This window comes from Amphimedon queenslandica, unplaced genomic scaffold (assembly GCF_000090795.2).
Source record: "Amphimedon queenslandica unplaced genomic scaffold, v1.1 AMPQUscaffold_13517, whole genome shotgun sequence".
NCBI classification, from domain to species: Eukaryota; Metazoa; Porifera; class Demospongiae; order Haplosclerida; family Niphatidae; genus Amphimedon; species Amphimedon queenslandica.
In genome coordinates, this window is record NW_003546247.1 from 709885 (window position 1) to 720619 (window position 10735).

Below are 10735 nucleotides of genomic sequence, written 5' to 3' on the forward strand. Positions count from 1 at the left end.
AATTCATTCTGACGTCATTATTAAGTATCACTCAAAATGAAATTCGCAGCTTCCTTATCCCTTAGTAATGGTAATATAATGTTTTGAGAGAGACACAAGCCTTATTGACAGAAATAGCAACGTTAGTGATTTGCCAAAATAGTCTGCCATCTCGAAAATGACACCAGAGGTTGTGAATGGTTTTTATTCTTAAATGATGCGCTCACATAATACTATTGCCAATCCCGTACACGTTAGTCCATTATATCCCACTTGAACTGATAAAATCTGTGCATGAACTGAGAACACAGATAGTTTCTCTTATTTTGACAGAGATGTATGCTTCCGTTAGGTCTTTTAGTCTATGTTTACCATGCAATCTCCATTTAGGTGAATGCTTTTGAGTGTGTCAATACCTTCTATCTTGAAATATTGGACATTTATAAATAAGTTTAGCTATTTTAATTTTATCACTGGTTGCCATCTTTTATTGGCACCCGAAACAAGGTGGCGAAAAATCCAACTTTGTTTCGGTTTTTGACTCTATTACTGCCCCTTTTGAGATCATGTCTCTGAGATCTCTAGGGAAACCAACTACCTTTGATTTTGATTTAGTGTGGCTGGGTAAGGCTTTTGGGTTTTGGCTAACAGTAATTTATACTCCGCTCTCTGAGAGTGGCCCTCACAAAAATTGATCTCATGTAGTGTTCTACATCAGGAGTGGTAGTTTTTAGCACTCCAAGCTGGTCCAGCCAATTGACCTGGCCTGGATGAGAGGTTTTGTCATCGAAAGCTAAGGAAACTAAGCCAGCTAGAGTAACATCATCCAAGTAGGCAACCTGAAACGGAGAACGAAGGAAAATGAGAGAGATAAAACGAAACAGGCCTAGTGGATCACCCTTGCAGGAGAAGAAGGGGAGTAAGCTTAGTGACAAACAAAAAAATGTCGGCACGCAGGTCTCTAACTGTCTCCAACATACAGTCCTAAGGAACGCAATTAAAAGCATTGAAAAAAATCGAAATTGACCATAACATCACTTGTGGAAGGTCACTGAGGAAGTGGCAAACTGAATGAATGGCAGACTCTAACCCAACTTTAGCACCTACACCAAATTGGTACGGTGCTAAAAGCTCAGATATATCCATTGACATCATATGACAAATCACAATTACGACCAGGTTCCTCAAAAATTTACCGGCCTGATCCCATTTCTGTTCTTATGGAAAGCCAGAAGAGGAGCCCCAAAAGAATAATAAGTACTGAAGAGGGAACCCCCCTTTGAAGATCATACAAAGAGGCCAAAACTGAGAGTAAGGAAGAAATATGAGGCTCTGAAGACAGCATGTCCTTTGAATGCCGGGGCTGAAGCACATTAGGAACACCAGCAAACCCACACAGAAGTGTATGAATAGCACTAGCTAATTTGACTGCCCTTACATGCATATGATCTGTAACCAGAAAATCTGTAGGGGGATGAAACTCAACAGGGGAAGGATGGCGTTTGTCATGAAGAGCGTGAAAGGTGGCATCAGAAGGGAGAGCAATACTGGAATGAGAAGATGCAATAGGAATAGCCCTACAAAAGTCGTCTTCCAGATGCTGGGACACTGCTAATGCAAGACACTCATTTGAGCTGAAAGAACAGACATGCTGGTGATATTGCTCGAACTGACTGAGAAGGGAAATAGGAGGACCACAATCAGAAGCAAGCTACTAATTAAGTAGTTCTGGAAGTCAAGGAAACCACTTCCCTCCGCAATTGGGGGAGAAGAGACACTGGGTGGCAAGTGCGAGCAACGTCTTTTGGGAAGATAATTTGAATTAATTAATACAAATGACCTCTTCCACCACAGAACGAAAAAATGAAGCCACCTGAAGCTTTAGGAAGACGTCTATAGAAGACTGAAGATGTAAGAAAGCGTCAGGAAAAGAGGCAGAAGGACCATTTACCAATGCGGAACCATGTGTTAGGCCGAGTTGACGAAGTAGACTGGATAACCATCGCCCCAACCACAAAATGGGAGCCTGAACAGTGACTGGCTCAGGGGCCCATTACAGCCAGTTTCATTACCATCCCCATTTCCTCCATATAAATTGCTTGAACTAAGTGTGCAAAATATTTGTCGCCAGGGTTTTACTCATATTCACTCCCTAGAACATTTGCTTACTTCGCAAAAATGCAATGCCCAAAAGAGTGATTACTTTATGTTGTTCACAACTTCAAAACCACCAACGTCAGAATGTATTGTGGAAGTGAATCTAAAAAAGTATTATTGTATCACTGCACAATTTTCCCGAATAGTAGTATATCAATAATATGACTTCACAGTTTTTAACAAATGTACTGTAAATGCCTTGGATGCAATGTTGCTATTATTCCTCCTGAAATCCATTGTGAGATACTTCAACCCTCTTGGCTATACAGTAGTACGCTTTAAAAAAACATAGACAGTCTGAGACATTATAAATTTATAAATCAGCATATTACAGACAGTCTAAGTCCAAAGTAAAGTCATTACTACTTCCAACAGCCAAATAGCCACAAGATAAAATATGAAATATTAAGCTAAAATTTGATTCTAGAAATGACTAATAATTTTAAGCAATCACACAGACTAATTAAATCAATATTAGAAGATTTGAATGTTATTGTGCTATTGCAATACTATTTTCATGATTCAACTATTTTTTATTACTAAAAGTTGTCAGAATGGCTAAGGCCACAAAGTGGCTGCAAGCTATTCTAGATCATATGAAGAAAGTGAAGTCAATCATATCAACCATGTTTCACCAGTTTTCTTAACTTACAGCTAATTTGTAGTTAAATAACAAATTTTAATAACTTTTGGTCAGCCCATCCGGCCACTTGCCTCACTATAAAAGCCCTTGCTTCAGCCATCTTCCTTGGCCTTTGATTATCTTCTCCTCTTCCATTGGGAGGGTGGGTGTGGATAGTTGATATGATTAACTTGACATTCTTCATATAATCTAGAATAGCTTGCAGCCACTTCGTGGCCTTAGCCATTGTGACAGTTATGTTTCAGAGGCTCAGTCTCACATGTAAACTGTCATGGCCTTAGCCATTCTGACAGTTAATTTCAGAAGGCTCAGTCTCACATATGAACTGTGTTCTTTGTAGCTTCTTCCAAGCTATTCTTGTCCTTAATGATGGCTATAGGCTGCTCGATCCACTTCTTTGTGATAAAATCTGAAGAAGACTGACTCTGACCTCCAACTGGCTGCTTCAAGGATTTCTCGCAGAGTAACTCCACCTCTGGCTGCAGCCGAGGCTGACGCCCCACGAATAGAATGGGCTCCAAATACAGAGTCAATCCCTGCCTCTTCAAGAGTAGTTCTTAGCCATCTTGCAATGGAGCTAGATGTAACCGCATTGTGCTGTTTTATGAAGGAAATGAACAGTCTGTTTTCATTTCGCCTCATTTGCTTGGTTTTGTCCAGGTATGTATCAAGGGTGTTAACTGGACTAAGGGTAGTGTCAGCCGGGAAGGCTGGAAACTAAAAGAATTCAATTGGCTTTCCTTGTCTTTATTTTTTTTGCCATAGCTGAGAGCAAAATGATGCCATATTCATACCTCTTTGTCAAATTGTGAGAGGTCGGCTGACCAATGGAAAGGCTGTTTTTAAAGTCAGCCCCTCCACTGATAAGGGTGTTTCCTTCCCTGAGAAGTTTAATACCCTCTAAACATCCCAAGTATTAGAATATGTAGGGATGAGTGGTCTCACATTGAATACCCCTTTCACCAGTCTGGTGATGATGGGGTGTTGACGTACTGGTGGTCCATCAACCTTTTCATGCACCAATGATACGGTTGATCTCTATGCATGGACCGAGTTGCACTGATAACCCGCTTGATAAAGTGTTGTTTAAAATTAGCAACGTCACTTACAGGTCCTAAAAAGGGATTGGAACCCTGTTTAGTACTTGAACTGAAGAAGAGGTCTGTAGCTTGGCTTGAATGACCTTGTTCATCGAGTCTTTCCCTGAGATGCTCCATATGGCTAGTTGGGGCGTTATTGGAACTGACTCTATTGTCATATCCTGGTTGGGTAGCAGGTGTGCTCAGTCTACTAGTAACAACAGAAGTAAAGAATACAACGGCTCATATTACCATAATAGGGCTACCAGAATTTCTTTTCCCCCTTGAGTCTGTACTTTCATTAGCACTCTCTGAACCAGGTTCTAAGGTGTGTTGGCAAAGCCTTTCACTGTTGTCCAATCCTGAAAAAAGGCATCTGTTGGTTCTGCAAATGGATCTGGCTACCAGTTGAAATAGCGATAGGCAACTGCTGTTGTGCTGTTTATCTTCAGCAATACTTATAGTCCCTCTGTGTTCTTCATGAGGGCTTTTAAATGCTAGAGTCCCTGCTAGCAGTTGCAAGCAACTAATTTGCCAATTCTTCTCCAGTGCAGACCTAATATTATTAGTCTTAAGGGGGTCAGGGCTCCGCCCCAATCTTTTTTTCAATTTTAAGCTAGGAGGCTCAATTCCATCATGGTAGTATCTACCATGACACCCAGGAATTCTAGGCATTTCGACAGATCTAGAACCTTCTTTTCTATGTTTACAGTGAAGCCTAGGCATTGTGACAAGTATATGAGTCCTGATACTTAATCTCTGGCTTTCTCCTTTGTTTCTGCTATAAGGAGAATGCCATCTATGTAGACTGCCAAATGTATGCCCAGCTCCCGACCGAGAGCTGCTATTCGCTTCAGGGTCTTGGTAATGACCCATGGGGCTGAGGCCAGGCCAAAAACATCTATTTTGTACCCTGTCACTGTAATTAGAACCCACCGGTCCTTTCTCCCAGTTTGACAGGAAATGTGCCAGCCGACTTGCTGGATTTGTATGTATATTTAGGGGTACTATCCCCTTTGCAGCTACCGCTGAGTTACATTTGTACTCTGAAAAGGTACATGAATTTTAAACTGAGTGTTGTATTTGCACAAGTCAGTTCTGGAGGTGGATTGACGTCCCTGCGAGGTTCCATGCTCCTTCATGATATGTTTGTTTTGAAGTGTTTGCTTTCTGTCCCTTCCTCTGGCCAATTCCCTCTCCGAGCGAGGCCTTTACAAAACAAGAGATCTCCTGTTGTGTTCTACATTAGGAGTAGTGGATTTTAGCACTCCGGCCTGGTCTAAATATTTCTTTCCTTGTTCTACAAAGTCTGACCCAAATAGAAAAGGGCTTGAATCTGTAAACTGTGACTCGTCTTGTATCAGAGGAATCAGATCACCATTAATTGCAACTATCAGCTTCTCTCTTCGGAGATGTGTTAATGTGGCATTAGCAATGCCAATCTGAATAGAGGCTGTGATTAGTGCCTCTCTTATATCTTGTACTGTCATCTCATTAGTACCTGTCATCCTATGGCAGTGAGGGGAGCGAGAGCATTGAAGATGAATATCTGGAGTATGGCTAGTTCTTTATCTACACTCAGTGCAGACTGAGGAGACACGGTTTTTATAACTGAGTCTAATCTCGGGGATCTGGCTGCATCCAGTATTGGAAGCTTGAAATAACTTCTGGTACGCTTCCTAGTCTCACTTAACACGCCCCGCGTGCAAGAGTCAGTGAGAAGATGGTGAATCTCCTCTGAGACATCCATAAGTTGCTTAAATCTTCCTTGTCCTCCGATGAGTATGATTCAGTTTTGTTGGTACGGGCTCCCAAGAATGTTGTCCTGCCCACTCCTTAGACCTGGAGTGGGGACTTCTAGAACGGCTACGGTGATTTTCAACCTTCTTCAACTCACGTTGAGCTTGGTCCTTCTTTCTTAAGTCTTTAATATTTGTTGTTAAGTCAGAAAGTCTGCTGACTAAACCTTTAACTTTGTCCAAGTTGTCTGTTAGAGACATATTTGCATCCTTATGTATGAGAGCTAAGAAAAAGGCCTAGGAAGATGTCAAAAGCAGTGGCTAATATAGTGAGGCAAGTGGGCAGATCAAAAGTCATTAAAATTAGTTATTTACTACAAGTTAGCTGTAAGTTAATAAAACTGGCCAAACACAGTTGATATGTGAGACTGAGCCTTCTGAAATATAGTCTGCTTATTATGAAACGCCACTCCAATTAAGGCAAGTGCAATCCACTTCTTAGGTTACTATGTACAAGTAAATAAAAAAATTTCTATAAATAATAAAAAGTAGGGTTGTCAAAAAATAAGAGAAACAAGGGGGTTGAGTTCAATCATAATAATAATTATTAATTCAATTAATAATAATAAAAGTTAATTAATAAAAAATAATTATTCTAAAAAATAATACATAAATTTCAACCCTACTTTGCAGAATATGCTAATATTCAGACTACAATACAAATTAAGGAATTTAAATTATTTATGCCTCTGTTCTTAGTGATTGCCTTAATACATTGCTATGAGTATGATGTAAATTAAGTATTCTGATAATTAAAAATCAGAATTTTTACCTAGCATTGATTGAATAAATTACTGTCATCACAAGTGAAAATTCTAAACTACGGATGATTAGTTTGCTATTGCATTCTTTAATTTTTGTGATGCATTACCATAAAAATTAATAAAATTAAAATATTAATGCATACTTGTTAGTTTGATTTTAAAAGTAAAAGCATGGATGCATGTCTTTAGTATATATACATTTTTAAAATTTTGATCTGATTATGCTACATTGTTAGGAATTGTCAGTAGGGCCAACTCGCACACTTGCGTAGGCTGGAACTAAGCAGTTGGGTTGTCATTCTTTCATTAAACTTTGTCATGTTAAAGGAATCTGTAATCCTTCATTAAATGCTGCAAAGTAGGGTTGAAATTTATGTATTATTTTTTAGAATAATTATTTTTTATTAATTAACTTTTAATATTATTAATTGAATTAATAATTATTATTATGATTGAACTCAACCCCCTTGTTTCTTTTATTTTTTAACAACCCTACTTTTTCTTATTTATAGAAATTTTTTTATTTACTTGTTTCCATACTTTTTATTCAATTTGTTAATTATTGTTATATTTATATCAGTATTATCTTTATTGATATTAATTAACTAGGTTTAAAAATCCATTACAGAATATTTAATAAAACTTCTGCATGATATTAATTTTTGGCTACTTGTGCATACACAAAATAAACATACCACATCTAGAAACTTGAAAATTTGAAATAATAATGAAATTCATAGCTAATAACTAATTATTTATGTGACGTAATATCCTGTTTTGGTTAATAATCTTTAATAACCATGCCTGATTTCCTGCTCAACTGCACTTTGTCAAGTTTGTCACTGAGCAGTACAGTCCTTACTTTAAAGTTTAGACCTTAGTCAATTTGCAATCAGGCATCAGACTACTTTTCAATATTTGTTATTCGTACTTTGCAAGCAAAAAGTCAGTTTATCCAACCTCTAGCTTATACACTATATATACTTGTATGTATCTTTTTCATAGTATGAGTAGGTCACCAAGCCCAGATCCGGATAGGAGAGAGGAAGATCTCATTCTGCCTCCTGGAGGAGATCCGGCAATCCCTCCTGGAGGAGCTCCGGCAATCCCTCCTGGAGGGGCTCCAGCAATCCCTCCTGGAGGAGCTCCGGCAATCCCTTCTGGAGGGGCTCCGCCAGTCCCTCTTGGAGGTGCACCCGTAGTCCTTCCTGGAGCGGCTCTGGGAGTCCCTCTTGGAGGTGCACCCGTTGTCCCTCCTGGAGGGGCTCCAGCAGTCCCTCCTGCAGGTGCACCTGTAGTCTCTCCTGCAGGGGCTCCAGCAGTCCCTCCTGCCCCAGCATTGCCATTGCTGCACCAGCAAAGGCAGCTCATTATTGCCCAATTGAGGGCTGTCAATAGACAAATTGTAAGTCTTTACTATGATGTATTAAATTATATTCCATAATAGTATCTCAATCTACCAAGTAGACCTGGCAGGGGCAGGGGTAGGGGAAGGAGGCCAAGACCCCAAGTTGGAACAAAAAATTATAACTTTTATTAACTACATGTATCATAACTTTATCGTAATAATAGATGTAGACATAATTATAAAATAATCAAAATGTCAATAAAAAATGCACCAGCGTTAAGCCAAAATTAAAATACATTAGCAATGCACAGTGTTTGACAAGACAAAAATGCTCCAATGCTTTAGTTTCTATTAATATTCCTAAAAGAAAAATACACATTATTATCATAATGCATGATTTAAGAAATAAATAATACCTAAGTAGCCATTAACGTGGACATATTGATTACGTACATGAACATGCACAGTGTTGTCATTCATAATCTACAAAAAAATAAAGACAAACATCTTTTAATTTGCTTACTAATTCTATACTGAATTAAGATTTTTTATGAGACTTGCATTGAGCAAATTCATATAAATATAGAACACATGAATACTTTCCAATGTGCAAACAATTGTTGTTTGTTAATGAGAACATGCATGCACGTAATATTATTATAATAAACTAACAATCATCAACGAAAGATACGCTGGCAAACAATAACTTATAGTGAGAGTACTTACTGTGGCCATGCTTATAATGACTTACCCATCAAACAAATATAGATGTAACCTTGAATCATACCCTATAACAAAATACATAAGATACTTTGGAATCTCACAATATTTAATCTTACTACATATTCCATTCCTTAGACTACAGTAATGTAAAACCTATGCAGGCACCTCCTGCAGTGTGATAAAAGTACTCATCAAGGACCTACAATAAAACATTAAGTTCCATTTAATAATGAAATAAATTTAGTTACAACAATCAAAATCAAGAACTGCCTTTAATTATTATTGCACATTACAATATCAAGCAATGAAAATATTGCTGAATCATCAAATCCTTTCTAGCTGTCATTACCTGTAAAGCATAGTAACATAAACACATCAAATGCAAGCAATGTAAACACGTGGGCTAATAATAACAATAGTACAAACAGTAATGGTGAACAAACTTTATTAACAATCACATGGAACTTTTGTATTCCTTGTAACTCCATTATATTACATATGTACTCACAACAATATTTTTTTGTTAATGTGAACATGCACATATTTACAACAATCATCAACAAAAGACGCGCAACATCAGCTGGCAAGCATTTAATATGCGCACAGCATTGATGGCAGCATCATTCAAATGCGCAACATCAGCCGGCAGGCATTAACTTAATAATGCGCACAGCATTGATGGCAGCATTATGCGCAACATCAGCTGGCAAGCATTTACATATATGTAATGCGCACAGCATTGATGGCAGCACTGACATGTATGATGATCATTAATATATGTACCAAATCACTGTTTGAATGATACTACATGTATAATGAGAACTTTTATTGTTACTCTAAATTTTTCTTGTCCTTCAAAATTTGTCAGCAGCGCCCTTGATCCATAAGCACCTGATATTTGTTATAAACATGTAGTACAAGCCACAAACAAGATCGGGAATTGATAATGACAGCTTCCTCCCTTCCTAACCCTGTGTCCTACATAAATGATAGTCACACAAAATTGAATCAATGCTAAACTCTAATGAACAGTAAACCTCTTTCACACCCTCTCCCTGTCCATTATAGCCACAAGTACTCAATATTCACTGTATACATTGATTAATCTCACATCCTGAATGCAGTTTGATCACTTTATACTGAGCAATAATGGGTGGATATGCACCACTGGTTTTCACACACACTCACATTGCACATGCAGTGAAATAAAAGTCACATTAAACAACCAATGTTTTAAAGATGATGGACCTCCCATTCACCATACCCACTTTCCATCCACAATCGATGCTTTAAGAAATATTAATAGACTTAACTGCTTGGAAATGATTAGTACCAACATGCTTCAAATACAAAGCAGGTGTAGTAGTATCACAAGGAATGCCATACAACTCCTGGGTTCCATATCTAGCCCAGCCAACAAAAGTAGGAGTGAGTGAATTTGAATATATGGTTATACCTAATAATGCTGTTAGTGTAATAATCTCTGTGTCAGTGGCCCACACATAATATCTATACATTTTTGACTTATTTATGTAATCATATATGCTTGAATATCTGGTTGCACTTAATGTACAATTAAACAATTCTTCTTCAAAGTTTGGCATATTACTAACAATTGCTCTACGTAATTCATAATGCTGAGAAATGGACCCAGTAATGAGATATGAAAGGGCATAAAATAAACAGTTCCCATCACCAGGGACATCAAGAGTACTATTAGGAACTCTTTCATCTGACAGTGGTGTTGTTGGACTACCAGGTAAGGTTCTAGTAGCTGCTACAAACTTAAGGTCCAATATCTCACACCACCTTCTTTGAACTTCTTCATTAGCAGGGTAATAAACATAATCCCTTTGTCTCCTCCTTACATTATCTGGGTTGGGAGGCTCTTCATAAGTAAAGATGACAACATCATCTTTTTTTGGATTACTTGTCTTTAATTTAATGCTTGAGAGTTTTATAGATACAATGAGACTACTACTACAATCGTCACTTTTTACAACACACTTTGTTTTATCATCTTTCGGTTTACATTTAATGTTTGAGAGTTTTATAGATACAATGAGACTACTACAACTATCATCATCTTTGACATTAAATTTGGTTGTTAGGTCTTTCAAATTAATTGAAACAATTAATTTATCATCTTTTTTTGAGCGATGCAATACCAAAGCACTATTGTCAGTACTACTGTCTACATCAACTTTTCTTTTTTGGGGGCAAGGCTTATTTAAAGCATTATT

The 10735-nt window shown here is 37.8% G+C and overlaps 1 long non-coding RNA gene across 1 annotated transcript; it reads right to left on the minus strand.

Annotated features, from left to right (window-relative positions):
• Positions 1 to 8012: 8012 nt before the first annotated feature.
• LOC109583693 (uncharacterized) lies at positions 8013 to 8513 on the minus strand. The gene is made up of 3 exons (XR_002185669.1): positions 8496 to 8513; positions 8186 to 8252; positions 8013 to 8129 (listed from the first exon to the last, which is right to left on the minus strand). It is a non-coding gene; the product is annotated as an uncharacterized LOC109583693 (long non-coding RNA).
• Positions 8514 to 10735: the final 2222 nt, after the last annotated feature.